The following is a 24,086-nucleotide window of genomic DNA, read 5'->3' as shown; positions in this document are numbered from 1 at the left end:
GAAATCCAAAACCTACTTACTTATTTGTTACATGGACCGGAGTCTACTTATAAGTCTACCTTTGGAATCTCATAAGTCACAAATAGGAGCCCTGACATGGCCTGGAAGAAATCCCCATAAAACAAAAATAAAATTAAATTTAAAAAAAAGAAATCCCCATAAAAGAAATTAGGATATTTAAGGAAACACCTCTGTTTTTTTCCTTGGGAGCAAGATCTGTCTGTTTCCACTTTCTGAAGCACTGCTGGTTCCTATCTCAGTCTAACTACCTGTTCTGCCTGGTCCTTCCCTCTGCCCTAACCCCATAACTGACAAATCAAGAGCAGCAACAGAGAATCCAGTAGTAGAAATAGAAGAAGATGGGACTTTTGAAGTTTTACCTCGTTGTCAAAGTTTTTAAGAGCCACTAATTTTATTTTATTTTATTTATTTTTTTAAAGATTTTATTTATTTTATTTATTTGACAGAGAGATCACAAGTAGGCAGAGAGGCAGGCAGAGAGAGAGGAGGAAGCAGGCTCCCTGCCGAGCAGAGAGCCCGATGCGGGGCTCGATCCCAGGACTCTGAGATCATGACCTGAGCCGAAGGCAGCGGCTTAACCCACTGAGCCACCCAGGCGCCCCTAATTTTAAAACTTAATCTACCCCAAATCCTAAATATTTTACCATGTTTTGTGGAATAAAGAATTTGTTCTATGAACCTGTGATCTACTCAGAGAAGCCCCTTTAAAGTGATCTCAGCTATTTCTTCTGTTCAAGGAAATGCGTAACCTCTGGATCATCTTCCCCGCCCCCTCCCAAGTTTTTATTTAAGTAATCTCTTTGCCGGGTGTGGTGCTTGACCTCATGACCCTGGGGTCAAGAATCACATGCTCGTCTAGCTCAGCCCACCAGGTGCCCCAGCCTCAGGATCATCCTAAGACGGTTAGCTTTGGCCTGTTGTTAGGATCATGGAATACTGAGAAGCAGCTGGGAAGGAAATGCTCCAAGTGCTAAGTAACCCTCAGATTAAATCAATCCATTGAAAGCAAGGAGGCAAAAAAAAAAAAAAAATGGTGGGGATTGTAGGGACAGGAGGAGCCACAACTGTAGGTAAGAAACAAAGGGAACCACTCTAGAGGGACACCCATCTGTCATCTGCCTGACTTTGATGAGTATGACTGCAGAGAGACTGAAGCTATGGGTTGGGAAGAAAACTAATTTTAATGTATAGCCTTGTGTACCATCAGAGCTTTTTTTTTTTTTTTTTTTTTAAAGCACATGCACGTAGGACTTTTTTTTTTTTTTAAGATTTTATTTATTTATTTGACAGAGAGAGAAATCACAAGCAGGCAGAGAGGTCAGCAGAGAGAGAAAGGGGGAAGCAGGCTCCCCACTGAGCAGAGAGGCTGACATGGGGCTCGATCCCAGGACCCTGGGATCATGACCTGAGCCGAAGGCAGAAGCTTAACCCACTGAGCCACCCAGGTGCCCTGCACATAGGACTTTTTCAACAACTACAGGGTTTTTGTTGCTGCTGTTTGTTTCACTCATTGATGTATGTTACCACTCTTGGGAGGATTTGCATTTTCACTTGTCTACAGCTTTAGGCATCCACCAGAGAGAGAATTTTAGGTGGCTCTTTGTTAGAATAGGGAATGTATTTTTGCCCAGGAGAAAGCCTTTTTCAATTCTTCTGAAATTTCTATGACAGCTCAAGACTGTCCCCACTATGCCTCTAGAGAAAGTGTGTGGTGGGCCATCCTTGTGTTTTTTGGTTTTTTTTAAAGATTTTATTTATTTATTTGACAGAGAGAGAGAGAGATCACAAGTAGGCAGAGAGGCAGGCAGAGAGAGGGGGAAGCAGGCTCCCCGCTAAGCAGAGAGCCCAAGGCGGGGCTCAATCCCAGGACCCTGAGATCATGACCTGAGCCGAAGGCAGAGGCTTAACCCACTGAGCCACCCAGCCGCCCCCCACCCTTGTGTTTGAGCAGCTTTCTAGAAGCAGAATGCCCAGGTCAGGCAGCAGTGGCTATGGCCTTAACTGTTAGTCTTCAAGGTGAAGCCCCACTCTCCCTCAGCCAGAGCAGAGAGAGGTATTTTTAACCTTGGTGTTGGCTTACGCAGAAGTTCAGGTATTCTCTGCGGCGTTCTATGAGACAAGAAAGCTGAGCTCCGACACTTAGACTCATTTGCCCTACCTCAATGTGCTGGTTTTATGCACCTTGGAGGATTGGACTATAAAAGCTGTAATAAGTGAAAACTATTTATTACGGTTCCCCAGAAACCCTTTGGATATCATATTTCTTTTTGTTTCTGACACAGACGTGCATTGTGGGGACAGGCAGCTCACCCCACTACCTCCCCCACCCCCATGGGGAAGGGGATAAAAAAATTACCTCCACATCACCTGCCTTAACTAGACCAGGAAGAGAAACCAGTTGTGGGTCTATTACAAAAGAACTAGAATTATAGGTAGGTTATTTAGGTCCTCTTCAGAAGGTGGCATGCGTTAGTCATAAGATCTAATAGCACGTGCATGAGACAAATCAAGTCAACAGGAAATTGTGTTTTCATGAGGTGAAGACAGAAATTGAAATATGTGTGCGACACAAAAAGATTTGTAGGAAATTCGGGGATTGCAGGTTTTGTTTTTTTTTTTTTCATGAAATGAGTATGAAGGGATATCGATTTATTAACAAAAGAGGGATACAGACAAATCACTTAAGTAAATAGATATCCCTCCACGACACCAGCTATGCCAAGTGCTGGGCTGAAAAGCAACTAGTCTGGGCCCCTTTGTGGACAATTGTCCCTTCCGTTAAGAAAAAGGAAGGTAAATGTAAGCAGCCTGTGAGTTTGTTTCAAATACACACAACCACACACACACACAATAGGAAGACAAGTCTGTAGAGATCATCAAAATTCTGATTACAAGGCTACATCATCTTTTAATGTCATGGCCTTTCAGAAAATGGAGTCCACCGAAGAATCTAAATCAAATTTAGTCCAGTTTTTGGGGGGTTTGCACTGACCTAAGAATAAGCTCGCTCCTAACATTATTCTCTCAGGTCCATAGCTAAGGAAGAAGTCGCTGCTCCCGTATCACTAACACAGAACGCCCCCAGTTATAAGGCAGGACGTGTAACATAACAGTTTACAGCTGACTGTCTTGTCCCAGACTCCAAGTGCCTGCTTAGAACCTCTCCAGGAGCGCCTCAGAACTGGAAGGGAAGAGACCCACATCCAGATTCCTGAGTCACCCCAAAAGGTGGCCTTGGTTCCTTACTCCTCTCAGCCATGCACGTCCCTCCATCCCACACCCAATTCTCCTTCCCAGCTCCACCTCCCTCTTCTACCGTTGCATCTTTCTTAGCTTTTTAAAAATCAAGACTTAGGGGAGCCTGGTAGGCTCATTTGGTAGAGAGTGTGACTCTTGATCTCAGGGTTGTGAGTTTGAGCCCCATGTTGGGTGTAGAGATTACTTTAAAAAAATAATAAAAGTCAAGCTTTAGAATAACAAAGGATTTTGGAGCATATGGTTATATAGCTATTAAATCTTTATTTTCTACTTAATCCCTTTTATTAATATATGACATGGAAATTTTTTTTAATTTATTTTTTTAGTAATCCCTACACCCAACATGGGGCTCAAATTCACGACCCCAAGATCAAGAGTCACACGCTCTTTTGACGGAGCCACCTACCCCCCCCCCCCCGCCCCCCGCAACATGGCACAATCAATAGAAGAAACCCGAAATCTCAGTAAATTTAAAAATCAGAATTCAGGGCAGCTGGGTGGCTCATCTGGTTAAGCAGCTGCCTTTGCATCAGGTCATGAGCCCAGAGTCCTGGCATCCAGTCCCACATCAGGCTCCCCGCTCAATGGGGAGCCTGCCTTCTCCCTCTACCCCTGCCCATACTACCCCCACCCTTGTGTGCATGCACGTGCCCTGTCTCTCTCACAAAAATAAATAAATACAATCTTTAAAGATCAGAATTTATTTTCAGAATAAATCCCCGTATTGTAAGTGCCTCCATGTGGTTGCGGTCTAATATCTGTAGCTACACAGACTTAACTAAACAATCTTAGATCTTCCGTCTTGCTTCTTAATTGGAAGAAGAATCTGGAAATCATTGCCAAACAGGCTGCATGAGTCACAACAGGTGACTGTATTTTCCTTTCTGGTGTGAGGCAGTGCCAGATAAATTTAGTTTCTATTATTTTTGCTGTTTCTCAGGAAGAGCAGGGTTTACAAAGTAAATTAGGATGGCTGATCTGATTCACTTCAGTTTTCATTTCCTTCGGGGGTGTTTTCTGACCAATAATGGAAGATCTTTTCACTCACTCCTCAAAGGCTGTCTATGAATCTGGCCTCATATGTGAGGGTTTGGTAGCTAAAGCATATCTGGGTCACTTCCTAGTCGCACTCAACTCCGTGGTTCATGCGGTCTGTTCAGCGTAGTATGGGCAGCTAACAGAGTTTTGGTCCTTTGTTTTTCCTTTTATGTTCACTCATTTCATAAACATGAAATGTGGGCCTACGGTGCTTTGGGGTGCCTTGTGAGCTGTGTGAGAAGTGTAAGATTTGGCCTCTGTTTTCAAGGAAATAGTCCGTGACTAATTCTAAATGAATTACTGAATGGCAGTAAATGACATCTATATAATGCTAAGGTCTTAAGGCGGGAAAGGATTGCCACAGGAGAAGGTCACTTAGGACAGTGTCATAAAAGAAGAAGAGTTAAAGTGGTACTTAAGGAAGCGGTAGAATATGTAGCATTCCTAGGAGCCTGGCTGACCAGAAGCCCTGCCTAGATACCCCCACAAAACAGCTAGATCTGCAATGAAACATATTTTCTTTGCATCAATGAGCTTGTAGGAAGTGAGGGACATTTCCCAGGGACAGAGATTAAAATGCGAGTGCTGAAACCAGGGTGGTGAATAATCAGCACAATTGGGAGGCAAGTTGCAGTTACCCTGAGGGCAAATCCTAATGAACTGCACTAGGGAGCTTCTATTAGTCAGCTAGGCTGCCATCATGAAATACCACACACTGGCTGGCTGAAACAACAGAATTTCATTTTTTCACAATTCTGAAGTCTAGAAGTCCAAGATCAAGGCACCAACAGGGCTGGATCCCTCTGAGGCCACTCTCCTTGGCCCGAGGACTGTCACCATCTCACTGCCTCTTCACATGTTCATTTCTGTGCTCTTGCCTCCCTTGGAAGGGATCCAGTCATATTGGATGAAGGATTGACCCTGATTGGATTAGGGCTTCTGCCTAATTTTAACGCTATCACCTCTTTAATGAGCTTGTCTCTAAATATGGTTATGGGTTCGATCCGAGGCACTGGGGATTGGGATTTCATCACATGAATTATGGGGAGATAATTCCGCCCATAACAGAGCCTACATTTTGGGTCACAAAGGTGAACCTTGGACTCTAGATTAAGCCAAGCATCCTGGAAGGGGCCAAATGGTCCCTGAAGGCAGTGGCCCCTGCTTGCAGATAAAAATGAAAAAGTTTCCTCTGAAAAAAAGCAACTTCAGTTTAGACCCTGAGGGTTCCTATAGGTTAAGATCAAATATGCACTAATTACCAAAAAGATCAATAAGGGAAAAAGGCACCATGAGAAGGAATCAGCAAAAACGTTCCTCGTAAGTCACCACTTACGAAGAATGAGGACCCTCCGAACTTTAAATACTAGAATTACCAAATAAAGTCTATAAAATAGTAATATAGGAAACATCTAAGGGCTGTAGGATTTCTTTTCCTTCTTGGTCACGCGGTTCTGAAGAGCGAAGAGGTAGACCAGACGAAGAGTAGTGGGCAGCAAAGCAAAGTTTATTGAGTGATAAAAAGCAACAGTACAAAGCAGACAGTACAAAGTTTATTGAGTGATAGATACAAAGCTCCCAAAAAGGGAGGGAACCTGATGGGGTTGCCACCAAAGTTTCCATGTCTAGGAGGTTTTATGGGCTTGTGGAGGGCTATTTTAATCTGACTCACCCTCCCTTGCCTGTCATCCAGTCAGGTTGTCATCTGCCTGTCACGTGGGAACGTATGGAGGGGTCCTTCCAGGGTGGGTGTAAAATCCTTTTAGGGTGGTTTCCCCTTAAGGCAGGGGCCCTCGACTCTGCCTGCCTTTCTTCCAACTATCCTTCATGGTAAAATAATAAATGTTGGAACCACAAAAATGGGGGGAAAAACAATAAAAAATGATGGGGCTGAGTGGAAAAAGAAACACATAGAACTTTTAAAATAAAAAATAGAAGTACAGAATTTTTAAAAACTCAATAAAGAGATTAAATAGCAGATTAGAAACAACTGAAGCAAAAATTGGCTAACTGAAAGCAAGAGCGTCAGAAATTAACCAGAATGTAGTGCAGAGAGCAAAGATAAGACAGAAAAGAGGAAAATGTTTACATATGCCTAATTAGAGTCTCCAAAGGGGAGGTTTGAGAAAATGCAAGAGAGGCAATATTTAAAGAGATCATTGCTGAGGATTTTTCCAGAATGGTGGAAGCCAAGAATTTAAAGATACAGTAAAAGCGATCTATGCCAAGAAAAGTAATTTCTTAAGTATCTAAACCTAGTCACATCATAGTGAAATCTGCAGGACACCAGAGACGAAGCAAAAATCTTTTCTCAGAGAGAAAGGGCAGATCACCTACAAAGGAATAATACTTAGAATGACAGGAGACCACGGAATAGCACTTTCAAAGTCTGAGACAAACAGCTGACAGCCCAGGCCTGCGGATCCATCAAAACCATTTCCCAAGAATAAGAATGCAATGAAGATGTTTTCAGATCAGCCAAACTGAATTTGCCATCCATAAACCTGCAATAAGAGAATTTCAAAATGATCTTGTCTTCTCTGGGGTTCCCCCAAAGTAAGTCTTATTAAATGAAAGTTGATTTGAGAGGTGATCCCAGGAAATATTTGTAGGCAAGTAGGGAAGTGAGACAGAAAGTAAAGGAGGCCAGAAAAGATGCATTGTCAAGCAAGTCACCACCATGAACCACTGAAGCTTCATCCCACTGAGGAACCCCGGGGGCCAGTGTCGGATGGAGGAGGCCAAAGGGCAGGAGAGCCGGGGTATCTGCCCGTCCCTTCAGAATGGGGTGCTGCTCCCAGGAGGCATTATTCCTCCACATTCTTGCCTGCACCCGGCAGGAGCAAAAGGCATGCAGTAGGCAGACCCACAGATGCCAAGGGTTGGAAGCAGGACTGGCTGAGGGGATACCGAAGGGCCACTGGCAAAGCCTACCACCCATGGTCAGCAGGAAAACTGCACTACAGTTGTGCAAGGGGAAGTCGTGAAGAATAATGAGCCGCTAGGCTAGCGACATGTGGATCCATCTAAACAGACGCTGTTAGCATAAAATGAGAGTATTAGCATCAACGTCGTAGTTCGACACGAGACAGAACAGACATGACTGAAATGGTGGCTACTGATACACTTTAGAGTCTGCTTCACTGTTAGGGGGAGGGAATTAAAGGTTAGGAATCCTGAGTTTCCTTAAAAGAATACGATTTAGCCAGTTGTCTTCGTGGGAGGAGGATAAAGGTATGTTTTCGGAGGTGACCTGATGCAAGAGCAGCTGGGCTTACAGCTTGGAGCAGTGCCAGCTTCCAGAAATGGCCAGCTGGCTGGCAGGGGAGGAGCGATGGCTGAGAATGGCTGAAGGTAAGGCAGGGGAGGATGGTGGCGGGAGAACCCTGGAGACCTAATGTTCTATCCCGCAGGACAGGGGTCCCCGGCTTTTTCATCACACACATCATCCATTAGTATTGTTTGAGCTTGTACACCTGTATGTAATATTCGTACATTATAAACCGTACACTCAAAAGGAATTTTTGATGAGCCAGATAACATTGATCTAGATGAGTTAAATATGCCTTAAAAATTGTTCTTATATTTGTTCTTAAAAACAATAATTAAAAAAATTGATGTGAGCGATAAGCTGGACTTACACAAGATGGGTATATTTTGATCTCTGGTTTTAGTGGCTGTCATGGCTGATAAAAGATACCTCGGGGTGGGGGGCACCTGGGTGGTTCAGTGGATTGGTCCTCTGCCTTTGGCTCCAGTCGTGATCCCAGGCTCTCTGCTCAGCAGGGAGCCTGCTTCCTCCTCTCTCTCCTCTCCTCTCTCTGCTTGCTGCTCTGCCCACTTGTGATCTCTTTCTTTCTCTCTCTCTCTCTCTCTCTGTCAAATAAATAAATAAATAAATAAAAATAAAATCTTTTAAAAATTTTTAAAAATTAAAAAAAAAAAAGATACCTCAGGGGCACCTGGTGGCTCTGTCGTTAAGCGTTTGCCGTGGCTCAGGTCGTGATCCCAGGGTCCTGGGTTTGAGCCCCTCATCCTGGGGCTGCCTGCTCAGTAGGAGCCTGTTTCTCCCTCTCCTGCTCCCCCTGCTTGTGTTCCCGCTCTTGCTCTCTCTGTCAAATAAATAAATAAAATCTTAAAAAAAAAAAAAAGATCCCTCACCAAAGTAAAGCAGACTGAGGAAGAAGTGTGCTTATAAATCACGATAATTATTATTTCTTCAATCCCACACACTCATTATGCAAGCATTTTTATTGAAATTCAGCTAGGAAATTTCCATGTTCTCTGATTTCAATCAGTGGTGATAGCATACTAATCAGAAGGGGCTGATTTACAGGGTTGGTTTTTTTTGGTTTTGTTTTGTTTTTTTAACAAATGAGTGCAAATCCCATTGAAATTCTTCATCAGAACCATATTTAAACAAATTAGAAAATTATGTTTCTGAATTTTTTAAGCAGGCTGTGCCAGGAGGCCCCTGCAGCCATGTGGGTAGGAGACTTAAGGTGCTCCAGTCAAGAGGTAGGTATGGAAAGAGGGGTCAGAGAACAAATTTGACAGGATTTGGTAATGGCCTATGGAAGGAGAGGGAACAAAGAAAAGTCTGGGATTATGAATCCCTATATTAGTGGGATTCTTTCAGGTTACAAAATGCAAGAAAATAATAAAAATACCTCCATGAATGGAATTAGGTTATAAGACTACATGGAAACCTGAAGGAGACTAGGAACCAGCTCTGTAACTGCATTCCTGGCCTCACGAAAATGTCACTCATGACATTTCAAATGTGGCTCTCATAATCCAGTATCATCTCAGGGCTCAACTGAAGCCCTCCTCCGTGGCCAAGTTTGCGACAGGTCCCCAGAGCCTGCCATCACTTGTTCTTTCTCTCCCACCCACAGTGGACTGACCCCCCTACTTTCCCCATCCACCTCACAGTTCCTGCTTCCTCCTGGTTTTTACCACCTCATGATTCCTCTTTGCTCTTTGCTCCGTTTCTCTGTCTCATTCAACACCAGTTCACTCATTCAGCATCCCCTCTCTGCCTCACAATTTAAAGTCTCAAAGGGAGAGTGTCTGACTGGTCCAGTCACCCCAGTGCTGGCCAGAGGTCTCAGGTAAGGCCAGTCATAGGTCACTGGCCAGCCTTCTGATGGCTGCCTTCAAGCAGGTGTGCACCTGGGGTGGTGGGTCATGTCTCCATGGCACAGATTAAAGCCTCTTATGCAACCTGGGTTTCTGAGGAAGCAGCGGTGGGCGTGCAAATAGGCTGTGGACCTACAAACAAGCTGGGTTTTTGCATACATGAGATGGGTAATGAGTCCGCTGCTGATAGCGTCTGTCCGTTATAGCCTGGGAGACAGGAAGATGGGATGTTCTGGATGTGGCTTATCATGAAACTAAGACCAAGGACTGCATATTTGTATTTCACTTCATGCCTGAAGCTTTACTTCAGGTATAACATAAAATTACCTAACTGATCTGTGCCACAGTTTTCTCATCTGTAAAATGAGTTCAACAAAACCTTATCTCATTGGTAGGTTATGAGAATTGAATCAGTTAATATATTCAAATCATTTAAACAGTGCCTGGCATATAATTATCATAACATGAATAGTTGCTATTTTACTTTCAGTCATGAGTTAAACTCCAACTACATACCCCCATCCATGCATCGTTTTTGTTTTTGTTTTTGTTTTCCCATCCATGCATCGTATCTGCCATTTTGGTCTCTTGATTTTTAAGTTTGGCCTCTGATTAAATATTACCTTGCATTGTTTTTTAATTATTTCCTGTTGCTAGTCTTGGCTCTCTAATATGATTTTTATACTTTAATATGTGTAAAATAAATGTTTCCTTTTTCAGAGTTTTGAAACTATTCTTTGTTTTTATTTCACAGCCTATTCTAAAACTTCTCTGTCTGATAAATCAGAGGGTCAAAATTCTGGGAAAGGAAATAATTCTTAGCATAATAAATACTTTAAAAAATTTCTATTGTTCTTATTTTTGTTTCAAGATATGTTATATTGTCATAGTTTTTTTTTTTAAGATCTTATTTATTTGAGAAAGAGGGAGGGAGAGAGAGAGAGAGAGAACAAGAGCAGGAGGGAGGGGCAGAGGGAAAGGGAGAAGCAGACTTCCCACCAAGCAGGGAGCCCAACATTGGGGCTCAATCCTAGGACTCTGGGATCATGACCTGAGCTGACGGCAGACACTTAACTGACTGAGCCACTCAGGCAGCCCATCTGCGTAGTTGTTGTTGTTGTTTTTAAGATTTGATTTATGTATTTATTTCACAGAGAAAGAGAGAGAATACAAGCAGGGGGAGCAGCAGAGGGAGAGGGAGATGCAGGCTCCCCACTGGGCAGGGAGCCTGATGCAGGGCTCCATGCCAGGACCCTAAGATCATGACCTGAGGCATGACCCAAAGGCAGATGATTAACCCCCATATTGTCATAGTTCGATTGATTTCCCTCTGAAGAAGGTCAAGTTCCCTGGAACATTTGATATTATCATTGAGAGATGAAGTAGGTGTTACCTGTTTATTGAAAATGATACACAAGATTGACTCAGAAACCAGGAGGCATATGTTGATGTTTTTCGCCTCAGTAGTCTTACTAGGCATGTGCACATACTTGAACTTGAATACTGGCTCAAATGAATCTTTTATGCAATGATCAATAGTTGGTAGGATTTGCTTCAAGTGTTGAAACTGCAGTGTTCAACTCTATTTACACATGTACATTTAAGCAAATTTTCATGATGTCCTTGTATTTTGAGATTATATACCCTAACTGTGAGACATAATCTACATGGCAACAAGCCAGTGGATACATTAATCAATGGATCCATCCCTCCTGGGACATGACATCCTTGAACTGAACCCCAAATTGTCCCTATCAATACAATGATCTTCCGTTGTTTCACCTTGCAGGACTCTGGTTTGGAGCTTGTGCAGATCTCTTCTCTTTCCTCTCCCTCAGAAGGCAGTCACTGAGCCAGAGCAGTAACCCATAGACCATCCTTCTTCTGCAAAGCCCTGGCAGAGAGAGACAGCATTCATGCCTCCTCACTTTCCCTCTCACATGGCCAAAGTTGCCCGCACAATTGCTAACCCTCTCGGCTCCTTCTTTTTGCCAGAATTATCACTGTGTCAGTCAGAGGGTCAGGTGCTTTCCCTCTTCCCACTAAAGCAGGCACAGGTCAGATGTCACTATTGATGAGAGAGAGCAAGGCAAGGAATTTCAAAGCAGATGGAGGCAGGGCATATGTTTCCAGATTAATATTGCAGGGGCTATAGAGGCAACACATTTAACAGAGATATTTCATTCCTTCCCATCTTGACACCGACCTTAAAGTCCTTTAGATCGGTAATGGTAGCCACCAGTACTGATAATAGTAGAAGGCTCCTTCTCAGTATGTGTGCCCCAGGATCTCTAACACCCAAAATAAGGTCAAATGGAATCACAGGGCCATGACACCTTCCAGCAAACTCAAATATCCACAGTCACAGAATGTGCAGAAATATAAACATGTGACCCTCCATGTCATTAATGCAGCATTTTCTAAGCCAAAATTGTGTGCTCAATATAATTCTGGGTGCTGAAGAATTATCAAAATGCACAAGAGATTTTTCCTGTCCTGAAGAAATGTGCAATCTCATTACAGAGCTGAGGCAAGCAACAGGAAACAATTTGAAAACCATGCAAGATAACATTTAATCAGAAATTGTAACTTAAATTAGAGAGACCAGAATGGCAGATAACAATGCATCTTGGGATATGTGGCCTTGAAAGAAGAATTACTCTCTCTGGACCTCAGTTTCTTTATTGGTTTTTGTTTTATTTTGTTTTTAGGTAGGAATAATTAGGAGTAATATTAATCCCTTATTATCTGTTAAATGATTCTGTGATGGACCCATGTAATACAGAATGTGTCAGCACTTAAAAAAATTCCTAGGATTCATGGGGCGCCTGGGTGGTTCAGTGGGTTAAGCCTCTGCCTTCGGCTCAGGTCATGATCTCAGGATCCTGGGATCGAGTCCTGCATTGGGCTCTCTGCTTGGCAGGGAGCCTGCTTCCTCCTTTCTCTCTCTGCCTGCCTCTCTGCCTACTTGTGATCTTGCTCTGTCAAATAAATAAATAAAATCTTTTTTAAAAATTCCTAGGATTCAAATGTAGGACATCATTATTATTACTGTAATTATTGCCATTATGACTATTCATAGAAGACTTGAAGTTCAGGAAGGGGAAGGGATCCTGGTACTTTGGGAAGCATATCCAGAGAAGGAAGTGTCTGAAAACCCGAGCCAGCTCTGAGGGATGAGCAGAATTCAGAAGGGGTGCAAGCAGGCTTGGAGGGGTGGCAGGGAGAACAGTGTCACTGAGGCAAGGAGAGAAGTGTGAAGGATATGAGATCAATCAGGTGCCTGTTTGGCTGAACATAAGGACTGCTTAGGGAGTGAATAGGACACATGCAGGGGACTGACCCAGGGCAGACCTCACCACCAAGCACGAGTCCCAAGTTAGAAAAGGAATACGTTGGCATTTCCTTTGTTCAAGACTAGTGGTTTGGAAAAGAAATACTCGTGGTTTGCTTAGAAAAAGCAAAGTCTACTTACCAGGGCAGGTGTTCAGAGAATTAAATGTTTTGTTCTAGACACTACTGCCTGGATTGAATCCATGCTACCTGTATCACTGTCCATCATCATTGCTACCGCTGCTCCCCAATTTCTTCCTGCTACCAGTGACCTCATTTATGCCAACCAATGGCCATTTGTCTTTATCCTTCTTGACCTCCGCTGAATCTGTGCCTGGTCCTTACTCATGCTACGTTTTCACAGAAGGCTGTATTGTCCACTCGGTGCTGGGAACAATTCTGTCCCTGATTCCCAGGCAAATAGCTTCAGAATTCTGCCTGAAATTTAAACCACTGAGATATTTATACCTGTAAACCAGTCTTTCCTTTCAAAACACAAATACATCCAAGATGGCTAAGGAGGGCTGAGACTCACACTTCACTGTTAATGATTTTAATAAATTAATTTTCCTCCCACCATCTGTCTTCGAGCTGTGCTGAAAGAATGAAGGAATGCTTACTTGATGAGTTCAGGTGGAAGGAAAGGTCATCTGGAAGATGAGGAAATCATGCAGGAGGGCTTTGGTCAAGTGAAAAGCAGAATGAAGATATCTGAGATCAACCTAATTTTCAGACTTCTGCCAAAACTCGACCTTACCCATGTACACATATCTAGGGTCCCCTTCCCGCCCCTCACACCCACCCCAGACTTTTCTTTCCCTGACAGCCCCAGAATGCAGAAGGGAGACACCTTTCTTTCCTCAGAGCAGCTCCAAATAAGAATAAGTATACATTATTTTCTTCCCTCCGAACAAGACCACAGGGTTCTCAGAAGGCAATCCTTGGCTCCTTTTCAGGACTGATCTCAGAGTTTTAGTTGCAAATGCTTAACTGCAACTTACATCTGCCTCCCCTGACTCCCCAGCCAGGAGCCACAGGGAGTGAATGTTACCTAGCTATGCCCTGATTAAAACTTGGGTTCATGTAAAAATCTAACTTCCAGGACCCAGCTGTACTAGAATGTTCTTCTGCTGGGATAAGACTGAATCACATGAGAGCTGGGAGAACACTTCTCTCCTTCTTCTCATGTTCCATCATTGACCCCTAGAATAGTAACTTCTGCCCAGACTTTGTCCTCTCTAGGAAAGTGAGAAAGCACTCCCAGCTCTGCCTTTTGGGGAGGAGTGACTGATATGACCGGGGAGAAGAGTAAAGGTCACATTGCTTGCTCACTCTCTCTGGCTCAGACCTGCTGCGCCTTCTCCTCTCTGATTTTGTTCCTATGAAGCAAGTGGATCTGGATGGGGCTGCAGGCCTACTTTCTGGAGGCTGATGTCTCTCTAGGCCTCCTCCCTGAGTCTGATAGGTAATAAGGGTGGAAACTCCCTTCCCTGCAGAGGCAGGTCAAGTATGCTCTGCAGAACAGCTTTCCCTACCCACAGGTAGAGCTGAAGTCCTACATGGGCCTGGGTAGTAGTGGGGTTGTCTAGTTCAGCTTTACCATTAATTTAAAAACGTGGTTTTGTTCCCACTAGTTTGGCATGTGTATTTCTCAATTCATTCCAAATGAAAGGGGAGGAAGCATGTGATTGATTGGGTCCCTAAGATTTCAGTGGTGTTTTAGGGAGACTTGCTTAGCAAAGCCTTCTACCCCCTTGCTTCTCAGTGCTCTCTGAAAAGCAAGAACCTATTCTGATATACCTTTTTTTTTAAGATTTTATTTATTTGACAGAGAGAGAGAGAAAGAGAGCAATAAGTAGGCAGAGCAGCAGAGGGAGAGGGAGAAGCAGGCTCCCCACTGAGCAAGGAGGCGGACATGGGGCTCAATCCCAGGATGCTGGGATCACGACCTGAGCCAAAGGCAGACACCAAACCTACTGAGGCCCCCAGGCGCCCCTGAGATATCTTCTTAGAGATCTAGCCCCCACCTTCACCTCTATCCTAGTCTTCACCTCCCTCCATCCCCATTTGAGACCTGGGGTTTGTCAAATGTGCTTTGTGGGCTGGCGCTGGTGATGAGGACCCAGTCACCTTCCAGTTACATCGTGTCCTGCTCCCTGTTCCTCAGGCTCTGATTTGGGGCACACTGGATTACCAGGGTATTTGCAAATGCTCTAAGGGCCTACAACCCAAGATACACTTAAGTCTACCTGGTTTCCCTGCATAGTTATCAATATTAAGAAATAGTGGGCCATTTTAAAAATTTACCATTTACTATTCACTCTTTTTTAGGAAAAAAACACTGGGAATTCTATAATTTATTATTTATCAATAGGACCTTTCATAAGAGTAAATATTTTTATCTTTCAATCAAACCTCTGATGGATTACCTTTGAAGAAAGACACATTCTTATATTACAGATGTTTCTTATATTACAAGTTTAGAACAGTAACTCTAGAATTCAATTACATTGTCAGAGTTATTTGGCACAAACCATTATTGCAATGTCTCATAAAAAGCAATGAGACGAAAAAATAACCATAGTTTTTATGACTGGAATATTGGCTGGCTGGTGTCATGGCCATATTCCAATTAGAATAATTATATTCCATCTATATATTTCTATCTATGAATCAGCTGGAGTGATTTGTAATCGGAAAATTCATGTCTCAGACTTTTGAGGTCTCAGGCTTAGTAAAATCCCACCCCATTCCACTCCAGAAGGGTATTTTTAAAATTAATGATAAAACATTTTTAATAGCCCTATTTTGCAGCTGACCAAATTCTCTATCTTAAAGGCTACAGAATGACATTTATTTGCATGACTTGAGATAATATAATATTCGAAAAGGTATTACACATTTTTCTAAGCTATGTTGCTAGAAGATATTACTATTAACATTTCTAAGCAAATATGTTCTTATATGTGATGCTTAGAGCAAATGCTTCAGTACCTGTACTATTCTGAACACATATGAATAGGTGACAATTCTGTCTGAAAATATCTGAGAGTGTTGCTCCGTCATGAAAAGTCATACATGCTAACAGAAATCTGAGATTAACTATGTCAGAAGTTTCCCTCCTGGCCCCACCAATAACCCAGGAGTGAAAATTTTCTTATCTTCTGTTTCCTCCTTTCTTTTTTGTTCTCCCTTATCTCAGTAGTTTCTAAGTACCACAGAAACTTCTCTATGTGACCTTCCCAGTTGCTGTCTCCTTTTCATTCCTTTGGTCACAACCTTGTCACCCTTCACTGAATTTTTGTGAGAGACTTCTAATAACCTCAGTGCCCGTTAGACCCAGGCATGAGGGACACATGTCCTTGTCCTCTTCTGGCTATGCCCTTCTCCACAAAGTGAGCATACTGTAGGGCTGAGGGACATAGAGTGTGTGGGCCTCTGTTTTAACTCTTGTCTGAGCCCTATTAGCATTAGCAAAAGGCCTGTCTAACTGGCCTCCCTACGCCCAGAATTTTTCAAGATGAACATTAGAGCCTCTGGCTCCTCAAGCAGAGAGGGGAGACATCAGTTGTATCTTACTTGGGCTTTATTTCTCAGGCTCTTTGGAAATGTGCTTCCAGGTTTTGCCCTCAATTTTGTGGGCAATGTTGTGTCATTCACAAAGAGGTAAAAAAAAGAGAGCAGCTAGTTTAAATGACTAACTGCATGGGTGAGTCTATCAACATCCCAAACCAATAAGATTACTGAGGAGTCCAGAGTCACACTTCTAGGAACGCAGAGAACTGCATCCCAGCAGAGAGCAAGCAAACCAAACACCACAGACATTTGCGTAAGCCTCCCGTAGTACCTGACCTCTCTTGACCCTCACAACTCCCCTGGCAAGGCAGTCAGGAACAGAATCATTCACATTGACAGAGGAGATAACATGCTTGGAGAAGGGGAGTTAGTAAGTTGCCTAAAATTAGACAGCTAATAAATGGCAGGGTGTCCCAAGGCCTGACTCCAAATTTTTGCATCTAGGAGGTGCAGGATCCAGACTTACTCTGAGATCATATAGATGTGCTTTTTATACTTGCAAAAACACCTCTAGGAAAGTACATTTGGCTTCCAGCTCTGGTCTGGCACTGACGAGTGTTTCTTGGGGAAGTTGTTCCAGTAGAAGTAGGCCTAACTTTCCATCTTCAAGATAAAGGAGTTAAAGTAGATGATCTCTAGGACTTCTTCCAGCTCTGTGGTTCTTTTAGTCTGTACCCCAGATTGCATTGCACGTTTGTGAAAGTGGCCCTGCAGCCTGTGCCGTACCACTATGTTCTATGAATGAGTCTTTATCAAGTGGCCCCTGGTGTCGTCCATCCTTCTTGGTTCATAAGATCCTGGGGCACCAATTCAATCAGAAGTTAGACATGAACACTGGGGATGCAATGGCAAATCAGCAGTCCCCTTTTTGTTGCTATTCCCAAACATTTAAAAAAAAAAAAAGATTTTATTTATTTATTTGACAGAGACTCAGAGAGAGGGGAACACAAGCAGGGGGATCGGGAAAGGAGAAGCAGGCTTCCCACTGAGGAGGGAGCCTGATGTGGGGCTCAATTCCAGGACCCTGGTATCATGACCTGAGCCAAAGGCAGACACTTAATGACTGAGCCACCCAGTCGCCCTATTCCCAAATATTTTTAGCGGCAAGACCACAGACAGTACTTCCCATAGGATGCTTGTTCCAAGGGATATTAATAGGATCTCCTTGAAAAGGGAATCTTTCTGTCACTTGGCTAAAGAATATAAAACAGGTTTCCTTTGTAGATACCCTCTAATACTTACAGGGATTATTTTTTTTTTAAAGATTTATTTGTTTATTTATTTATTTGACAGAGAGAGAGATCACAAGCAGGCAGAGAGGCAGGCAGAGAGAGAGAGGAAGGGAAGCAGGCTCCCTGCTGAGCAGAGAGCCCGATGCGGGACTCGATCCCAGGACCCCGAGATCATGACCTGAGCCGAAGGCAGCGGCCCAACCCACTGAGCCACCCAGGTGCCCACTTACAGGGATTATTAATTATTAATCTTCAGGAGGAAGATTTCTCACCTCCAAAAGCTAATGCTTAGAACCTAGCTTTAGAAGACATTTGGGGGAGCACATCTGGGATCTGCTGATTGTTGCTAGCCTCTCAGAATTTATACAGACCCAAAGCAAAATGTAGCTTTTGGTGATGGCTAAATGAGATGTAAGATGATGAGGTTATCTGTTTGTTCCCTAATAAACCCAAAGGCATGAATTTACCTGTCTACATGTCAGTTCTTTAAATACACCCCTAGGAGATGATATACTTAACGCAATGCCTAATCAGATCCGTCATGGTAATTGGGGGGAATGATGCCGGTTGTTGTAAGAGCTCCACGAGAGGTCTGTTGAAATCGAATTCTGGACTGGATGAGATCCACAGAAGGAAGTGTTCTTATTATTTAATGTTCTTATTATTTACTCCTCATCTTTTGAATCTAAAACAGCTTCACTCATTTACATTTTTTTTTTTTTTTAAAGATTTTATTTGACGGAGAGAGACAGAGAACAAGCAGGGGAACTGCAGGCAGAAAGAGAGAGAAGCAAGCTCCTGCTGAGCGAGGAGCTCAATGCAGGGCTGGATCCCAGGACCCTGGTGCCCAAGGCAGAGGCTTAAGCAATTGGGCCACCCAGGCACCCCTTATTTACCCCAACATGGGGCTTGACCTCACAGTCCTGAAATCAAGAGTCTTATGGTCTACTGACTGAGCCAGCCGGGGGGGCCCTCATTTACATTTTTCAACAAACGTGACACCTAAGCACTTCAGCTATTTTTGAAAGTCAACTCTATCCCTGTGGCAGATTGCATTTTCTGAAGATGCCTGTAATAATTCCATCCCACATACTCTTCTTACAATAACCCCTTGAGCCAGATTATAAAGATGTTGTGCACCCTTGCTCTCTTGTTTTGTGTTGCTCTCTTGTGGAATCCGGCTACCTTGCTGGAAGGACGTCTAGATGTCTCTCTCTGCAGAGAGACCACACTGAGAGATCACGTGCATGTGTGCCTAGTCAGTTACCCATATCGTCCGCCAGACCTGTGAGTGAAGATGTCTCCATGGAATTCCAGCCTTCAACCATTGACCCACTCCCCCTTCTTCCCAGTGGCAAACCTGGAATCACAGAGTGGAGACAAGCTGCCCCCTCTCTGCGCAGTCAGAATTCCTGATGCACAGAATCCATGAGCATTAAAAAATGGTTATTTTTAAAACATTTCAGGGTGGTTTGTTAGGCAGTCATAGTAACTAAACAACCACCAAAGGATAAAATGTGTTCCTGCTGAGGAAATTTGAAAGAACGTGTCGAAAAAGTTTTATTTCATGAATCTTTAGAATTTGAGATTTATCATCCTTGTGTCTTGGACCTCTTTGTATTAGAGATGTTTGGATTCGGTACCAAATCACCAGCATTTTAGCATTTGAGTTTCTCCAAACCAGAATTTGTTTGTCCAAAAATGCCCAGGAATCCTAAAATTGTTAGTATATGCAATCCGATGTCTGGAAGCAGGGCTCATGAAATCAAATGCCTTCAGGGGCCTAACAAGTGAAAGAAATAAACCAAGTAGAGACTTGGCCAAAGGGAAACAGGAGAGTTCCAACCAAATTACTAGGTGTAATTTGTGATTTCCACCAGCAAGTGACCTCGTCCCAACTTCCCTTCTGAAACTTTTGAGGAAGCCCTATTGGCCTATTGCAATCCCTGACTTACGCCAGATCTCTTTTACAAGCTCCAAAGGACACTGAGAGTCCTGGGACACCCCCAAAATCTGAATTCTTTTGATGTTGAAACATGGATTCAAAGGTCATTCTCGAATTAAACTCATTGAGCGTGATAAATATGCTAGTGCCACAGGGCAGTCTTGATTAAACTTCTCAGCAAAAAAATTAGTCTGAAGGGACGCCTGGGTGGCTCAGTGGGTTAAGCCGCTGCCTTCCGCTCAGGTCATGATGCCGGGGTCCTGGGATCGAGTCCCGCATCGGGCTCCTTGCTCGGCGGGGAGCCTGCCTCTCTATCCACCTCTGCCTGCCTCTCTGCCCGCTTGTGTGCTTTCTCTCTCTCTCTTTCTGACAAATAAATAAAAAATCTTTAAAAAAAAAAAATTAGTCTGAGAACTAGAAATGGGTCATTTGCTCCAAGGGATCCCATCAAGTTTCTAGGAATAAATCATTTTATCAATTTATAAATGTGGCTTGGATTCTTGAGAACTCTGGGCTCTGTGACTGACAGTTTATCCCCCCCACCAACATTTCTGAAATGCACATTTATAGCCAAACTGTGAAAAACAACAAATAATTTTTTATGTGTTTATTCTTTTAAGATGTATTTTCAATCAAGTGAATATGACTTTAATGACTGTCTTCCCTTCTAGACAGGAAGCCTCCTTGGGGGAGGCTTTGCCTGTCCTGTTTGTCATATCGCCCTCATTCAGCACAGTGCCTGGCACATGTCAGCTACACAATAATACATAGTCAATGATTGAACTGTATCCCATTTATTTGGTCCATGCACATACAGTAAGCACCCACTGTGTGTAAGGTATTAATCTTGGAGGTGGGGTAATGTTATGAGCAATACAGGCCCAACTCTGCCTTGGGACACTTAGAATTCAGTGAGGGGAGGGGACTGGAGAAATACCCCAGTAAACACATAAACTCAATAATTTCAGGTACTGCTAATAGTTATGAAGAAGACAAAACAGTGTCTGGTGATTGAGGGGGAAGACTGTTTTTTTTTTTTTTTTTTAAGATTTTATTTATTTATTTATTTGAGAGAGAGAAAGAGAATGAGCAATGGGGAGGGCAAGGAATGAGAGAAGCAGACTCCCCGCTGAGCAGGAAGCCGAATGAATGCGGAGCTTGATTCCAGGACCTGGAAACTGAGCTGAAGGCAGACAGACACCCAGTGGACTAAGCCATCCAGGCACCCCACCCCCACCCCCGCCACTAACACCCTTAGAAAGGCTCTTATCAGTGAGCTGACTCATGGATAATGGGGAGTCAGATATTTATATAAGGGAAGAGCAGTAACAGTGGGATGAGTGTTCCAGTAGCAGATATAATCAGTGCAAATGTCCTGGGGTGGAATTTGTTTGGCTTTTTTAAAGGATATGTTACATTGAAAACACAGTATAGCTGGACCATCGTGGACAAGGGTCACATGGTAGAGGATAAAGTGGAGATGCTGGCAGGGGCCGAGCAGGGAGGGCCTTAGAAACAACAATAGAGAGGGATTCCAGGGGGTGCAAAGCAGCAGGCTGTAACAAGAGCCAAAGGAGCCTGTCTGTAGTGGACCTAAAGGAACATGTAAATACACCTACCTCAGGAACAGAAACCTCACTAGCTACAGCTGCAATCTTACAGGTGCTCTTCTCAGCCCAGGACTCTGAACTTGAGGACACGGGACCTCACTGCTGCCCTTCTTTGGGATCAGCTGCCAGCTAGCACACCGGAGCCTGGTGGGCCACTCACTAGCTCTAGAAATTTGGAGTTCTGAGTCCTTGTGCGCCAAATATCACCCTGATTCAACATCATTATCATGATCACAATAATAAACAGCCCCAAATGCTTTACTCCAGATTGAATGAATCAGACCACAGTATCAGGAACCAGCCTTAACAACAAAACTATTTGGGATCGGCCAGGTTGGGACAGTCCAAGGGCCCCCTCCTTCAGCACACCAGTCCTCAGGCATCCCCCCTTTAAGGACTCCCCTCTTGGCTACTCCTCCCACAGACTCCTCCCTCTGCTTATTTATGCCAGAAGCAGCAACCCCTGTGGGTCCTCACTGCTGTCTCCAGACCCAGACCCTCATTTGGTCTTCATGGCAGAGAATGCTTCTGGCCCCGTGGGACGGACTTAGGAGGTATGTGTCTGGAGGAAATGGGGCGTGGAAGGGGGATGAAGGTCTATGGGGGCACGCAGTGGGGTGAAGAGGTTGAAGAGATTAAGCAGGACAGAGGGCTCAGATAGTTTTGTAATCGGCTGAGGTAAGAGAGCTCTGGAATATTCAAGGGAGAGAAAGCAGAAATCAGGTACAACCTTGGGAGAGGTGAACCGGGCCTGTCTACATTGTGATGTGAAAAGGTCACATGAAAAATAATCCATACCTTGTCATTTTGTAATCAGTAGTTTGGTCCTTTAAGAGAGACAAGAGAATTTGAGCCTTGGGGCAAAGTTCAGCAAATACTTGAAAAATGTTATGTGAACTTTTCAATTCAAGTAGTAACTGCTTGGCTACGTAAAGTCTGATGATTTTGCAACGATAGGAGACCAGCAAGAGGCATGCAGGTTAATAAATACTGGAAAAGGAGCTCCAAGCGAGTTCCCATGCCAGATGTGAAATTTCAAAATAATCAATCACAGGGTTTGGGAGCTCAAAGGGGAATTTAGACATCCTCTAATCTAGAGGAGGCAAAACTGACCCACTTGCCTAGACAGGTTTTGTGTCATGAAGGCCAACAGGTAGGACGTGCTGTCTCTGCTGACCCAGTCCTCCCTACTCCTGAATGCTCACGTCCTGTCAGCCAGCTCCACGGGATTGTGTGACATGGTTGGGCCTCGGAGAACTTGAGGTTGTAACACCTGTGAACTAACAAACCTCATTTTGCCAGGGAGAAAAGGAGAAGACTCCTCTATGATATATTTTTTTAAAGATTTAATTTTTTATTTAATGGAGTGAGCGAGGGGGGGAGAGTATAGAGGAAGAGAGAGAAAGAAGCAGACTCCTCACTTAGCAGAGAGCCCCACATGGGGCTTGATCCCAGGACCCTGAGATCATGACCTGAGCCAAAGCTAGAGGCTTAACCAACTAAGCCACCCAGACGCCCCCCTCTATGATACGTTAACACAACTGGATAATACTAGGGTGAGGGGCCTAAGGTTTTAAAGTGACAGGCTCAAGCAGAATTTGCTCAGACGACTGGAATAGGGGGGAAGAAACCTATCATTTTAAATTGGTGCTACATTATTTCTTTCCAAAACAGTTCAACAGAAACTGTCTCTTCAATCCCGACAATGCTGTGGGGTGGATTTTATAAATATAACTATTCCCATTTTACAGATTGAGAAACGGAGTCCATTTTAACACCCACACCTTGATTCAGAAAAATCCTCTGAGCCCTGAGCTGTGTTATGAAGTTAGTGTGATAAGCTGACATCACAAATCCTGAACTGCAAGCACGGGTGTCCCTCTGGTTAAAAACAAGATCTCCTAAGATCTCCTAGTGGCGCCTGGGTGGCTCAGTTGTCAAGCATCTGCTTTTGGCCCCACCTTGGGCTCCCTGCTCGGCGGGAAGCCTGCTTCTCCCTTTCCCACTCCTCCTACTTGTGTTCCCTCTCAGCTGTGTCTCTCTCTGTCAAATAAATAGATAAAATCTTAAAAGCAACAACAACAACAACCCCCCCCCCCCCAAAAAAAAAAAAAAAACACAAGATCTCCTCAAGTGCTTTGGTTCACCAGGAATCCGAGGTTTAACTTTCTGGCAAATGAGAAAAGTTCTAAGGACCTCTCTTCTCTCTCTTCCCTGTCTTTACATCCCAGGAATGTCTTCCTTTTTCCCAATTCCTCTTTTTTTTCAAAACAAGAAAATCAATTCTTTTTCTGTTTTTGATTTTGTTTGTCCTTTATAATTATGGATTGTACTGATTAGTTAGCTGATTATACTTTAGCATAAATACATTTGCATGTTTCTGTGACGCCTGGCCAACTATTTGCATTTGAAGACTTTATCACAAATGAAATGCTTGGCTGTTTAAAGAATTAAAACTCTCTTGGTGAGGAATTTATTTTGGGTGGGAAGTGGGACTCTGCCGCCTTTGACTCCCAAGGCTAGATGGAAAGTATACTTGGTTTAGCTTTTGGAACCTAAAAGTCCTTCTCCCTTCTCCCCACCCATTTTCTGCTGAGGAAGAGGGGATTGGAATTCCCTCTCCTGTCAGTGAAAGGTGAAGGTTTTGGAAGGAGTCACAGTCCCCCAAGCTGCTGCGGAAAGCAGGATTGATCCCAGCTTCCCTCAGAGAGGTTGGAGTACCTTCATTTGTTCTTTTTTTTTTTTTTTTTTTTTTTTCTTTTACGATTATTTGTGAGAGAGCTTGAGCCTAGGCTCTGGGCTCCCAGCTGAGCAAGGAGCCCAACAGTAGACTCATTCCCAATACCCTGAGATAATGACCTGAGCCGAAGGCAGGCCCTTAACCCACTGAGCCACCTAGGTGCCCCCATCATTTGTTCTTTTTTCATTTGT

At 43.7% G+C, this 24,086-nt stretch overlaps 1 long non-coding RNA gene across 1 annotated transcript in view; it reads left to right on the top strand.

Annotated features, from left to right (window-relative positions):
- Positions 1 to 24,086, top strand: part of LOC125105185 (uncharacterized) — a 42,874-nt gene that overhangs the window by 2,855 nt on the left and 15,933 nt on the right. Inside the window, exon 3 of the long non-coding RNA XR_007128831.1 lies at positions 21,607 to 21,709. This is a non-coding gene — a long non-coding RNA (uncharacterized LOC125105185). The remainder of the gene's footprint in view (positions 1 to 21,606; positions 21,710 to 24,086) is intronic.

Source organism: Lutra lutra, chromosome 7 (genome assembly GCF_902655055.1).
Source record: "Lutra lutra chromosome 7, mLutLut1.2, whole genome shotgun sequence".
Lineage (NCBI taxonomy): Eukaryota > Metazoa > Chordata > Mammalia > Carnivora > Mustelidae > Lutra > Lutra lutra.
This window is presented reverse-complemented; position numbering and strand designations above follow the sequence as displayed.